Source organism: Durio zibethinus, unplaced genomic scaffold (assembly GCF_047325235.1).
Source record: "Durio zibethinus cultivar Kanyao isolate XHJ-2024 unplaced genomic scaffold, ASM4732523v1 HiC_scaffold_95, whole genome shotgun sequence".
NCBI lineage: Eukaryota > Viridiplantae > Streptophyta > Magnoliopsida > Malvales > Malvaceae > Durio > Durio zibethinus.
The window spans coordinates 108,927-124,498 of record NW_028322718.1 but is presented as its reverse complement, the minus strand read 5'-3'; the positions used below and the strand labels follow the sequence as shown (position 1 = coordinate 124,498).

At 32.3% G+C, this 15,572-nt stretch overlaps 2 non-coding genes across 2 annotated transcripts; both read left to right on the top strand.

The window, feature by feature from the left end:
- Positions 1 to 10,204: 10,204 nt before the first annotated feature.
- Positions 10,205 to 10,278, top strand: TRNAP-UGG (transfer RNA proline (anticodon UGG)). The gene has a single exon. It is a non-coding gene; the product is annotated as a tRNA-Pro (tRNA).
- A 189-nt stretch (positions 10,279 to 10,467) lies between these two features.
- On the top strand, positions 10,468 to 10,541 carry TRNAW-CCA (transfer RNA tryptophan (anticodon CCA)). The gene has a single exon. It is a non-coding gene; the product is annotated as a tRNA-Trp (tRNA).
- Positions 10,542 to 15,572: the final 5,031 nt, after the last annotated feature.

Here is a 15,572-nt window from a genome sequence, read left to right as displayed (position 1 = left end):
ATTCCGCTGTAAATAAACGATCTTATCATAGATCCATTGTGATCTTGAAATTATATTTATATTTATATTATTTATATTTATATTTATATATATTATTTATATAATTATATAATAATGGAAACAGCAACTTTAGTCGCCATCTCTATATCTGGTTTACTTGTAAGTTTTACTGGGTACGCCTTATATACTGCCTTTGGGCAACCCTCTCAACAATTAAGGGATCCATTCGAGGAACACGGGGACTAATTGAAGTAATGAGCCTCCCAATATAATATTGGGAGGCTCATTACTTCAATTGAGATAATGAAAAATCATTTCATTTTTTTAGTTGGAACTTTAGGCGGTTCTCGAAAAAAGATAGCGAAAAAAATTATCCCTAGAGTAGATACTAAGAGGAATGTATAAACCAATGCTTCCATAAATTCGATCGTGGTTTACAATTATAGCTTCCGTACCTATTTATTTAGAATCATCTCCCGAATAAAATAACGAAAGAACAAGAATCAAAGAAAAGGCAGCGATTTTAATCAAGATTTTTACAGCAGCCTATGTCAAATCACAAACAGAAAATAGAAGCGAAAAATAACAAAGCAATCTTGCATCAGACTACTTGTCTTCTTGTAGTTGGATCTCCAAGTTTTTGGAATGCTCCAAATTCCACTTGAGCATCCAAATCTGGATCAATACCGGCAAAAACATCTCTGAACAGGGTTCTAGCACCATGCCAAATGTGTCCGAAGAAGAAAAGCAAAGCAAACGAAGCATGCCCAAAAGTAAACCAACCCCTTGGACTGCTACGAAAAACACCATCGGATTTCAAAGTAGCACGATCTAATTCAAAAATTTCACCCAATTGAGCACGTCTAGCATATTTTTTCACAGTAGCAGGATCACTATAACTCACTCCATTGAGTTCGCCACCATAGAACTCAACAGTTACACCTACTTGTTCGACACTATACTTCGATTCTGCCCTTCTAAAAGGAACATCCGCTCTAACAATTCCGTCTCCGTCTACCAAAACAACCGGAAATGTTTCAAAAAAAGTAGGCATACGACGTACAAAAAGTTCACGCCCTTCTTTATCTCTAAAGATAGGGTGTCCTAACCACCCAACGGCTATTCCATCCCCGTTGTCCATTGAACCCGCTCTGAATAATCCTCCTTTTGCCGGATTATTGCCAATGTAATCATAAAAAGCTAATTTTTCAGGAATTTTAGACCAAGCTTCTGATAAACTTTGATTTTCGGCTAACCCAGCACTAACCCTTCGATATATTTCTTGCTGGAAGTATCCTTGATCCCATTGATAACGAGTAGGACCAAATAATTCGATGGGGGTAGTTGCTGAACCATACCACATAGTTCCAGTAACAACAAAAGCTGCAAAAAAGACAGCAGCTATACTACTGGAAAGGACGGTTTCAATATTTCCCATACGTAATCCTTTGTATAAACGTTGGGGCGGACGGACACTAAGATGGAATAAGCCCGCTAATATGCCCAATGTCCCTGCTGCAATATGATGAGAGGCTATTCCTCCCGGAACAAAAGGATCAAAACCTTCCACGCCCCACGCTGGATTTACAGGTTGTACCTTTCCGGTTAGTCCATAAGGGTCGGACACCCATATTCCAGGACCATACAATCCTGTTACATGAAATGCGCCAAAGCCAAAGCAAGCCACTCCTGAGAGAAATAAATGAATTCCAAAAATCTTGGGCAAATCCAAAGAGGGTTTTCCTGTGCGCTCATCACAAAAAATTTCTAGATCCCAATATACCCAATGCCAGATAGCTGCCAAGAAGCACAAGCCAGAAAACACAATATGTGCTCCGGCCACACCTTCGTAACTCCAAATACCCGGATTTGTTATAGTCCGCCCCGTAATACTCCAACCGCCCCATGAATTGGTTATTCCTAAACGAGTCATGAAGGGTATAACGAACATACCTTGTCTCCACATTGGATCAAGAACGGGATCGGAGGGATCAAAAACAGCTAATTCATATAGAGCCATTGAACCGGCCCAACCAGCAACCAGAGCTGTATGCATTATATGAACAGAAAGCAAGCGACCGGGATCATTCAATACGACAGTATGAACACGATACCAAGGCAAACCCATGGAAATACCCCTTTATCAAATCAACGAAAAATAGACACTATGTAACTTTATTGCATTGGAATACCTCCCCTTTTCGGTGGATTCTTTCGGAGAAAGGATTAATGTTTGTTCTATTCCATTAGTAATAAGGGAAGAATTCGGCTCAGAAGAAAAAAGAGAAGCAGATCTATTCTATACTCGATAAGTATCAATACGCAATGGGGGTTGATCCTATTTTTTATGAATGAATGCATCCCTATTTGTTCATCATTCAAAGGACCTATTCGTAAGAATTCTCTTTCATTCATTCCGCCTTTCTTTATTTTATGGCCTTAGTCTATCTATGTATAAAATATGATAAAGGCCCATATTATTAAGACCATTATTACATATTATTAAGATAAGACCATTATTACGTATTACATTACGTATTACGCTTCCACAATCAAAGTGAAATATAATATTACATATTATAATATTACATATTATTAAGATAAGACCATTATTACGTATTACATTACGTATTACGCTTCCACAATCAAAGTGAAATATAATATTACATATTATAATATTACATATTATTAAGATAAGACCATTATTACGTATTACATTACGTATTACGCTTCCACAATCAAAGTGAAATATAATATTACATATTATTAAGATAAGACCATTATTACGTATTACATTACGTATTACGCTTCCACAATCAAAGCGAAATATAATTTTACATTCTTTTTACTTTATGCCTGTTGGTATTCCAAAAGTTCCTTTTCAAGTTCCGGGAGATAACGATGCAAGCTGGGTTGACATATAGTGCGACTTGTCAAATATATTGGGTCATATGGGATTCCCCCGTTCTCTCGCCCGATCGAGATATCCCCTGTTTCGCCCCAAAAAGATTGATTGAATTATCAAAAATTTGTAGCGGGAAGTGTAATGAAGTGCAATTAGAGATCCATTTCATGGGGGTGTATCCAGATTAATATTTTCAATTAGAATGATTTATGGTTGGCTTGGTTGGACTGATAAAATGAAGTATCCAGGCTCCGTTTAGAAAAAACCCAATTGGTAATATATTTATGATTACCACCTATATCATAATCATAATTTTTCTTTTTTTTTTTAATTATAAATAAGAGCGATTTCAAACTGTTAATCAATCGAATAATATGGGAAATACGTTGAATATTTGGCGAAAAACATGAAAGAAAAAGGAATTAAATTAAAATAAAAAAAGGAAATGAAATCATAGCAAAAAGACGTGGTATTGGGTCATTTGTCCTATATGTGCAAATAAAAATCGGGCAGATCTTTACTCGGAGTAGAGCATAAACCTAAAAAAATTGAATAAAAAATTGACGAACCCCATTCAGGAACAAGAAAATGACATCGTGATTTGGATTGAATCGCAATGAAAAAAAAATGGATCAATGAAAAGTTTGTGCAATAAGTTTAGCGAATTTTTTCTATATTATAGGAAAACGGGCCAAAACTCATCTTTCTTTAATTTAATTTTAAATTTCATTTTATTTAAAAAATGTAAGAAAAAGCCCCTTCATTAGAAATTAGAAGTTAGAAAGGTCCGACTAGAAAAAACAAAGGATGGCTGGAATCTACACATTGATTTTTTTTCGCAATTTTTGTTGAACCGTATGCATCAAAAGGTGCCTGTACGGCTACTAAGGGATACAATTTTATCCTAATCAACCGAATTTATCGAGAAAGATTGCTTTTTTTGGGCAAAGAGCTTGATATCCAGACCTCGAATCAACTTGCGGGTATTATGATCTATCTCAGTATAGAGAGTAATAGCCGAGACCTGTTTTTTTTTATAAACTCTCCTGGCGGAGGGATAGTATCTGGATTATCTCTTTTTGATACTATGCAAGCAGTGGAACCAGATGTGCATACACTAGCCATGGGATTGACCGCTTCAATCGCAGCTTTTCTCTTGGTCGGAGGAGAAATTACCAAACGCAGAGCATTCCCTCACGCTCGGCGCCAATGAGTTTTTTTTTTTTATTATTGATGGAAAGAAAAAAGAAGACTATGCCTTCGCCATATGAAATATGAATTAGTAAGTAATAATAGCATGGCACTTTGAATTCGATATGAAATTTTTTTTTTATTTCTTTTTTTTTTTTTCAAAAAAAAATATTAGATTATGTATCGAAAGAGTAGTATGAGAGAAGGGGCATTTCCAATTTGATCTTAGCTATCGTGGGCCCATCTCAGGCGTCACAAACTTTTTTTCTTTTCCTACCAGAGGCTATTAACAATATTTATGTTATGAAAGAGTACGAAAAAAAAAAAGACTATTTTTTTTCTTTCTTTTTTTTTTTTCAAAAAAAAAAAGAAACTTTGGGATTGCTGAATCACAGACGAAATAAATATATAAAGCAACGGAGCCATCATAGTATTTTTAAACTTTTCCGAAAAAAAAAGAAAAAGAAGGATGGTAATTGGATTATTTATTAATCTGGGTCTAATAGACTCTATATTTTCTCTTTTTTTCGATGAAAGAAAAAAGAGAATTCCATTGTAAAGCCGTATGCAATTGTAAAGCCGTATGCAATGCGCAAAAAATGCCTGTACGGTTGTTCAATTCTATAGCTATTCTTCTCGCCTCATTATGTGAGTTAGAAGTATGTTATATCATCAGGGTAATGATCCATCAACCTATTAGTATGCTTAAGGATGATGGCTTCAAAGACTGGGTCATGGAAACAGACGAAGTAATGAAAATGCAAGAAGACATCATAGAGGCTTATGTACAAAGAACGGGCCAGCCCCGATGGGTTATAAACAAAGACATGGAAAGAGATAATTTTATGTCAGCAAAAGAAGCCAAAGATCATGGAATTGTGGATCATATAGTGCGTACAGAATCGAGACCTATAGTGAATGAAAAACCTATAGTGAATGAAAAACCTATAGTGAATGAAAAACCTATAGTGAATGAAAAACCTATAGTGAATAACAAACCTATAGTGAATGAAAAACCTATAGTGAATGAAAAACCTATAGTGAATGAAAAACCTATAGTGAATGAAAAACCTATAGTGAATAACAAACCTATAGTGAATAACAAACCTATAGTGAATAACAAACCTATAGTGAATAAAAAATGGAGACTAGTTAACGACAATGGCAATGGAAGACCACCATTTGACGACAATGGCAATGGAAGACCACCATTTGACGACAATGGCAATGGAAGACCACCATTTGACGACAATGGCAATGGAAGACCACCATTTGACGACAATGGCAATGGAAGACCACCATTTGACGACAATGGCAATGGAAGACCACCATTTGACGACAATGGCAATGGAAGACCACCATTTGACGACAATGGCAATGGAAGACCACCATTTGACGACAATGGCAATGGAAGACCACCATTTGACGACAATGGAACACCATTTAATTTTGATTTAGATTGATTTAATCCCTCTTATTCCTTTCCTTCTTTTTCTCTTTAATAGATTAATATTTTATTAATCTATTAAAGAGAAAAAGAAGTAATTCATAATCATCTGGTTAGGATCGATCTAAACCAGTCTATTATGTATATGATTGTATATGATTCAGCATGCCAACTATTAAACAACTTATTAGAAATGCAAGACAGCCAATTAGAAATGTCACGAAAGCCCCTGCTCTTCGGGGATGTCCTCAGCGCCGAGGAAGATGTACTAGGGTGTATGTGCGACTTGTTCAGATCATGGGCTGAGAAAAAGGAAACAATTTTTCAGTATCAACGATCAGTACCAGTGAATAGAATGGGGTTCTTCCGTTCACTATCTAAAAAAGATAGATCTACCATATCCTTCTATTGTGTATGAAATTTATGGTTTCCATTGGCGCAAATCCAATCTTGGAATTTTTTAAAAATTCCCCATTGGTAGCAAATGCTTATCCATTAAGCGGGGAAAATCCTATTTAAAAAGCAAAAAGATTATGCTTCGACTCTTGCAAAGAACGGACTAACAGGGTCAGCTACCCAATTAATCCTCCTAATTACATACCGTTACTGTATAAGATAGATCTCGTTGTGAAAGATCTATTACTGAAAAATTTATGAGTAGAGCCGAAGAGTGTGAACTGTACAAGTTACCAATTAAATGTTAAATGAAGGAATGAGCTCCGGTGTATAGAGGGGACCTCACCGTTTAAGAAGTAACCATAGAAACGATGGAACCCACTATTTATTTATCCATTTCTATTTACTCCTTTATTTTAGTTAATATGCTTTTTTTGATACCTAGTATCAATACAATTTCTTATTTCAAGGCGAAATGAAATGCCTAGAAAAAAGGAAAAATCGTGGGCGGGACGGTTATAGTAGCAAAAGCCATTGGAATTTTTATTTTATACATTGGAAGAATCCGTTTTGTTATTAATAGACTAGAAAAGAATAACTGAAAGAAAGAATTAGTTATTCATCAAAATTTCTTTTATTCAATGACCAGAATGAAAGAGGGATATATAGCTCGGAGACAAAGAGTAAGAGCTTTGGTTTCGGCTGATCGGGATAGAGATAGGAAAAAAAGATATTTTCGTCGTTTGTGGATCACTCGAATAAATGCAGGAATTCGAGGAATGGGGGTATCCTATAATTATAGTAGATTAATAAAAAATCGGTACAAGAAACAGTTGCTTCTTAATCGTAAAATACTTGCACAAATAGCTATCTCAAATAGGAATTGTCTTTATATGATTTCCAACGAGATTATAAAATAAGGAGATCGGAAGGAATCCACCGAAATGCTTTAAATGAAATGGGGTTCCCTCGAGAATGAACTCGAGGGAGGTAGAGTAGAAATTAATATGATAAAAAAATTCTGATAAGGTCATCAAAACAAGAAAACAAGATGAGCGAAGACGCTCAATAAAAAAAAAAAAAATTTATTTTTCTTCCCCAACCCGATTCGATTCTTTTATTTATTTCTTTTTTCTTACGACACGACAATTTTGATTATCAGATTTTTTGAATAAAGCATCAGTCTACGTTTGATAATTTTGAGTCAATTGAAGGGTAAGCCTATTTATTTCTGGTTCTAAGAGCAGTAGTTCTAGCGGTCGACTCTCTTCTTTCAAATCGTTTCTCATTTCTGGTTCTAGTTCTAGCGGTCGACTCCCTTCTTTCAAATCGTTTCTCATTATTAATAAAGGGTAACGAAGATAAAATACGAGCTTGTTTTATAGCAATAGTAATTAATCGTTGTTGTTTTAAAGTCAATCTATTTACTCGCCTAGATAAGATTTTTCCTTGTTCACTAATAAATCGACTAATTAAACTCATGTTTCTATAATCAATTCGATCCCCCGATTGGATCGGGGGCAAACGCCTACGAAAAGATCGCTTGTATTTATCCATCATTTCTTTATTCCTTATTTCTAAAAATAATCCTATCCTATCCTTTTCTAAAATCCTATTTTGATCGGATCAAATTCAAATTATAGAATTAATAGAATAAATACGATTTGCTTTGTTTTTTTTATTATTGTATTATTTATTTATTATTTATTTCTTATTTATTTGTTTATTTTATTAGTTTATTTTAATTATTTATTTATTATTTATTTGTTTATTTTATTAGTTTATTTTATTATTATATTATTTATAGATATTTATTTAAATATAATTTCATATTTTAATATATTTAATATATAAATATAATTTCATATTTTAATATATTTAATATATAAATATAATTTCATATTTTAATATATTTAATATATAAATATAATTTCATATTTTAATATATTTAATATATAAATATAATTTCATATTTTAATATATTTAATATATAAAATATAAATATAATTTAATATTTTAATATATTTAATATATAAATATAATTTAAATAAATATCTATAACTGTGATAATACATAAATAATAAATAAATATAATTTATAAATATATATAAATATAATTTCATATTTTAATATATTTAATATATAAAATATAAATATAATTTAATATTTTAATATATTTAATATATAAATATAATTTAAATAAATATCTATAACTGTGATAATACATAAATAATAAATAAATATAATTTATAAATATATATAGAACCGACACGAAAATAATAAATAATTAATAAAATAAGAAATAAATAATGAAATATAGTAATAAATACAAAATATAGTAATAACTAAAAAATATAGTAATGAATAAATCATACAATATAATAAATAATACAATATTAACAATATTAAAATTAACAACAATATTAAAATTAACAATATTAAAATAATCATTATGCACGAATAGAAAATAAAAAAAAAAATAGTTAGTGATATTAAAAATCTAATTCCTAATCAATGAAAATCCAACTCCTAATCATTCGAAGACTGTAAACTAAAAATCATTCGAAGACGGTAAACTAAAAAAATAAATAATTGACTCGAGAATAAAGAAAAAAATTATTAAAAAAATAAGAACTAAATAAAAAATAGAATAAAAAAAAATAAAAGAATATTGATACAATCATATACCAGGTTAAAAAGGTTAAAAATTTATTAACGTGCATATCGAATAATTTAAAACTAAAAACTTCACTTTAAAAAGAAAGCGTGGAATAGACAAGGAAATACAAATATAGACTAATATATAAATAAAATATTTGTTATATATTAGTTATATATTATATCTAACTAATTATATACTTAATATTACTTAATATATTATATAATATATATTATTATACCTGAATACCTAATGTCCTATTTTCTCATACTAAATACCTAATGTTACCTAAATACCTAATGTCCTATTTTCTCATATTCTCGGGAAGGGTTGACATACGAGTACTTGATTCGATTTATTTCTTTATCTCCCCGTGAATTGTATGTTTGTAACAATAGGAACAGAATTTCTTCAATTCCAATCGACTAGGCGTATTGTGTCGATTTTTTTGAGTAATATACCTGGAAATGCCCGTTGATTCCTTATTAACGACGTTTCGAACACAACTGGTACATTCCAAAATAATCGTTACTCGGACATCTTTACTCTTGGCCATGAACCCCCTTTGAGTTTTTAATTCACCCAACTCTTCTATTTTCCGATCAAAAGTGAAGAAGAAGAAAGGAATGAAAATAAATAAATAAAAGTTGCTAACTCAAAACCAAATCCTGAAAGATTTCGTTGCAATCAATTGCAATCAATATAGTAAATCAATATGTATTATACTAATAGTAAATAAGTAATACAATGATTTCTAACTCGATTTAGAATCACAGTACGGTATTTTCTTTAAGTATCTTGTAGGATACTGTTGTTCCAGCCACATTTCTCTTTTCGCTCTACTAGTAATTTAATTGGAGCTTGAACCCAAGTTTTGTTGAGGTTCAATCCACTTTTTTCGTTCTACCTTCCTTATTTATTTTATATAATTCTTATATAATTAGAATTCTAAAAAAACTAAATAGAATTATTTCTTATATAATTAGAATTCATTTCTTATATAATTATAATTCTAAAAACAACTAAAGTCAAGGGGGGGCGAGAGATTAGTCACAGATATTTGATTGTATATCGATCTAATCTTTTTCACCCCGTCCCGCGACAATAACTAGAATTAAAAAAAAGGGAATGTTAACGCATCCGGGAAGAAACGATTGATCTCTATCAATAACCCGCTAAAGAACCGAACCAGAGAGTACTTAGTACCGGTGCTACGGAAAGATATGTTTTTAGATCTCGCATTTAAAATCCTCCTTCTTTATCGTATTACATACATTATGGTAATACATATATAATCACATGTATGTGTGGTTAAAGACCACTTGTATTTGTATATTTGTACCCGGAATTCCTAATTCAAAATTAAAATTTAAATGTACAATGATTCGATAGATAAGATTTTCCTTTTCTTAAAACAGCAAAATAGGTCCCTTTCTGCCTGAGAATTCCCGCCAAAAAGATTCATTTATTATTCATTATATGGTTGTTATATGATATGAGACCAAAAAGAGGAAATGGAAAGATAATTTTTGTATATCAATAGATGAAATAAGGGTGTGGAAAACAAGACAGGGATTCTCTACAATAACATCGTAGGCCAATTGAAAGGGATGTAGCGCAGCTTGGTAGCGCGTTTGTTTTGGGTACAAAATGTCACGGGTTCAAATCCTGTCATCCCTACCTATTACTTCTCCTTTGAGCAGTAAGGAGGGAGCCATTTTAGTTTTAGATTGATTAAAATTAAGCATACATAATCTATCATTTTCTCATATTATATATGATATATGATAGTATAGGTGTGCACGATGTATTGGGGTTATAAAATAAAAGAATCCTCTTTTTTACAGTCTTATTTATTATGATAAGAAAGCGCTCTTAGTTCAGTTCGGTAGAACGTGGGTCTCCAAAACCCAATGTCGTAGGTTCAAATCCTACAGAGCGTGATTCCGCTCTTGTTAAGTCGAAAATTACACCGAACTGAAAAAAAAAAAAAAAAAAAAAAAATTGAACAGCAATTCGAATTTGACCTCCTTGAATTAAATTAATTAAATTAAAATTAAAGGGGTCAGTCAAAAAAAGAGATGTTAATTAATCAAAGGTCCAACTGATCACCACGTATGTATTGTAAATATGCGGTTACGAATAATCCAGCCAAAGTAATAGGAATTAGACCTAAGACGATTCCAAATAGAAAAACTTCAATCATTTCAATTTATTTGAAAGGAGAAAAAGAAAGGTAATATCTATCCCTAAATATTAATCTCTATTGCCCATGAATATCAATAACTAATAATTGATAATTAACACGGTAAGGAACTATAGAATATATGGAATAGGACAGAAAACTTTGTTTTTATTAATTGTTCGTTCATTCAATTAATTTTCAAATAAGTCGTATCTTACTCAGACCAATAAATAGAGCTGAGGTTATAGTTAAAGCCGCTAGTAAAAAACCGAAATAACTAGTTAGAGTAGGCATGAAGGAGCTAAATGAAATATGTTCTTTTTATACATATGTTTATAAAGCACTTACCTAAGTTTCAATTTTTAAAAGAGACGGGGATAAGCAAAAATACCAATTGAAAGAATAAGTTCAATTGAAATTTTTTGATTCATCAATCATTCTAAACGGTATTCACAAAAATAGAGCGGCAGGACAAGAGTAGAAAAGAAAAAGAAATAGATTCATCATCTTTGTAGTTAGGTCAAGAAAAAACCTTTGGATCTAATACAAGAATACAAGAAAGGCCGCCTCACAAATATTGATTAGTAGAATTTTTTTTTTATTCCTTGCTCTTTTTTTTATCTATATCTAATACTATCGACTACTCTTACTTGTTACTAGACGACTAAGCAATTCCTTAAAATAAAAAAAGGAGGGCTTACAACAAAAAACAAAACCTCTTATGCAATTACGAAAAAAAGTCAATTTTTAGATTTCGCATCTAATTGACTTGCGGAAATATGATAATTTCCTTCATGAATTATTATAAACTTGTTGGATTCACGGGTTACCTGATCTTCCGTTTCTAGCCCCAAACCAATAATAGAATCCCCTATATTATATTCCAGGAATTTGAGGAATTTTCTATCGCATGATACGTGGTTATACATCGACAAGCAAGAAGAAGAAAGAAATTATCTAGCACTTCATGTCGATATACTGTTTGAAATTGCGTTGCTGTGTCAGAAGAAGGATAGCTATACTGATTCGGTATACTCTAAAAATACCTTTGGTACAATATTGACGATCTCACAAAGATTGAATTTCAGTGAATTTCCGTTTACTGATCTCATCTTTTACGGAATCGATCCCCTACAAGAATATGCGGAGCTCAGCATGTCTGGAAGCACAGGAGAACGTTCTTTTGCTGATATTATTACCAGTATTCGATACTGGATCATTCATAGTATTACTATACCTTCCCTATTCATTGCGGGTTGGTTATTCGTCAGCACAGGTTTAGCTTATGATGTGTTTGGAAGCCCTCGTCCAAACGAGTATTTTACAGAGAGCCGACAAGGAATTCCATTAATAACCGGCCGTTTTGATTCTTTGGAACAACTCGATGAATTTAGTAGATCTTTTTAGGAGGACCCAATGACCATAGATCGAACCTATCCAATTTTTACAGTGCGATGGTTGGCTGTTCACGGACTAGCTGTACCTACCGTTTCTTTTTTGGGGTCAATATCAGCAATGCAGTTCATCCAACGATAAACCTAATCCGAATTAATTATAGAGCTATGACACAATCAAACCCGAACGAACAAAATGTTGAATTGAATCGTACCAGTCTCTACTGGGGGTTATTACTCATTTTTGTACTTGCTGTTTTATTTTCCAATTATTTCTTCAATTAAGAAAAAAAGAGTAGTAGAATACTAAATAATAGTAGGAATTCTCTTATCCCATTCGGAAGGATTGCATCTCATAATTATCTATGACTGTTTATGTCTTTAGCATGACCACTTGATGAAATGTGGAGGGAAGCGGGATAAATGGCCGATACTACTGGAAGGATTCCTCTTTGGATAATAGGTACGGTAACTGGTATTCCTGTGATCGGTTTAATAGGTATTTTCTTTTATGGTTCATATTCTGGATTGGGTTCGTCCCTGTAATATGTAATAATGGGATGAACTAAGTTATAGGCATGAAAGTGTAAGAACTCAACGGGGCCCGCCTCCTCTTTCTTTGTCTGATTCGCGAGGAGGGGTCCCGTTGAATTCTTAATGATCATAATATTTTGTTCGTATAAATATAAATGACAACAAATAGATCACTTTTTCCGATGATGTTTTTGAAAAATGAACTCGATTAATTGATTCATAGCATCTGTTCTTCGATAGTATCTATCGATACTTTCAAGGTTAGAAGAAAAAAAGGAATCACTCAATTTCCTTTTCCTGGATGACACAATCACAATATATATTTAATTTTAATATTTAATTTTTTTTAATATTTAATTTTAATATTTTAATATTTAATTTTAATATTTCTTTTTTTTTTCTGTCGACCAGATATCAAGCAAACCCTTTCTAGACTAGTCTAACCTTACTCTATTTATTTTAGTATTTCATCAAAGTTTGAAATTTTTTTATAAGTTCATCGCCTTGCTTCTATTTTATATTTATAAAAAAAAGGATTCCTTCTCTTTTTTTTGGTTGTCCATTACTTATTATATTATATTATACTTATTTATACTTATACTTATTTTATACTTATTTATACTTATTTTATACTTATTATATTATCCTTATTACTTATTCGATTACTTTATTACTTATTCTATTATCTATTATAATCTATTATCTATTATAAGTAAATCTAAAAAAATAAAGGGTTCTGAAAAATCTGGAAAAATATAAACTAAGAATAGAAATCTTTGACGAATGGGATCCGGAATTGTTATTATTTCGACACAAGAAAAGGAATTTTACACATCCTTTTCTTGTGCCGAAGGCTAGGAAGACGAAGAATACTCCCTGTAATTATTTGTTCCCCTCATTTATCCTTCCTTTCTATTCTCCGCTTACTTATCTTATGTTTAGTATCTAATCAAATTGAATTTAGAAAACAAAACCCATTCTGTGACATTTCAATCTGACAATAGGGATATAATTACACCCCTCCCATTTAGATTGAAAAAAGAAAAGAAGGGGTAAAGACAAATAGTCTTCTTCACAATATACAGATTTTGAATGCGGTAAAAGTAATTCCTAGAGAAAGAATATAAACAAGCAAAAGACTTTTCATACTTTTTTCATCATACCTAACCTAATTGCCAGGAAGAATTTGTTCTTTTTTACAAATTTGATGTTGATAAATCCACGGATCTAGAAATTCATTTCGGACACTTGAACCTTTTCAAATTGTTTCTTTTTAAGAACCAAAAAGATTTGTGCAAAAACAATAGATGCCAAGAAGAACAAAAGGCCTTGGACACGTAGTGGATCTTGAAGTACTATTTCTGCATCCCCCTGACCAAATCCACCCACATTAGGATTACTTGTTAATGGTTGATCAAGTTTGATAGATTCACCCTCTGAAACAAGAAGTTCTGGTCCTGGGGGGATAATATCAACCACTTGATGTCCATCCAATGCATCCGTTATGGTTATTTCGTACCCCCCTTTTTCTTTTCGTATGATTTTGCTTACTATACCTGTTGCCGTAGCATTATAAATTGTATTGTTACTTTTGTTCCCGTCGGGATAAATCTGACCCCTTCCCCTATTTCCGCCTACGTATATGGGATATTTTAAGAAATGAACATCCTTATTACTAGCAGGGTCTGGGGAAAGAATAGGAAAGGTGATTTCACTATATTTTTGACCAGGAACAGGACCTATCACAAGAATATTTTTCTGAGTGGGGCGGTAGTTCTGAAAAGACAGATTGCCTATCTTTTCTTTCATCTCGGGCGAAATACGATCAGGTGGGGCTAACTCAAACCCCTCCGGTAAAATAAGAACAGCACCCACATTCAAAGCCCCTTTCTTACCATTAGCAAGAACTTGTTTCAGTTGCATATCATAAGGAATTCTAACAACCGCTTCAAATACAGTATCAGGAAGTACCGCTTGTGGAACCTCAATATCCACGGGTTTATTAGCTAAATGGCAATTGGCACATACAATACGCCCAGTTGCTTCTCGTGGATTTTCATACCCCTGCTGCGCAAAAATGGGATATGCATTTGAAATGGATGCCCCGGTTATTATATAGATCATGAGCGATACGGAAATGGATCGAGTAATCTCCTCCTTTATCCAAGAAAAAGTATTTCTAGTTTGCATGGTACAATCATTGATCCCGAAAATTTCTACAATAAAATTAGGTAGGTCACTAGTATAGTTCCCTATCCACGATTCTGCTATTTACTTTTACTGAAAAAAAAAAAAATTTACTGAAATAGAGGAGGAATTGTATTCCCCTGATGGGTAGAAAGAGTAAAGTAAGTACGACTTTGCATTCTTTGCTTATATACAAAGTAAGAAAGATTCTAATTGAATCCGTGAATCATTTTTCAGTCAGTCAGTGAATGATAAATAACTACAAGTGACGGCGATACATGATTTAAATAACGAAAGATCGAATATTTAAAAATTGTATCTAGAATGACTGGAAGGGTACAAGCAAGAACAGATATAATTTGATCATTATGAGCAAATCCAAAATCTTTGTAGATATAGCCAATCATTAGTTCCCAACCGTGGTGCGAATGGAATCCGACACAGAACTCAGTTAATAAAAGAATAGAAAAAGCTTTTATTGTGTCGCTTAAATTATATAGGAATTCTTGAACCCAAGAGTTAAGAATAACAAGTTCTTCATTACCCAAAATAGAATAACCACTTAGAATAACGAAACAGATTAGATTTGTCGAGAAGTGCAAAATCGTATGGATACGATCCTCATTGTGCATCTTGATCAATTGGATCGTTTCTTTGTGGATTCCTATACGAAG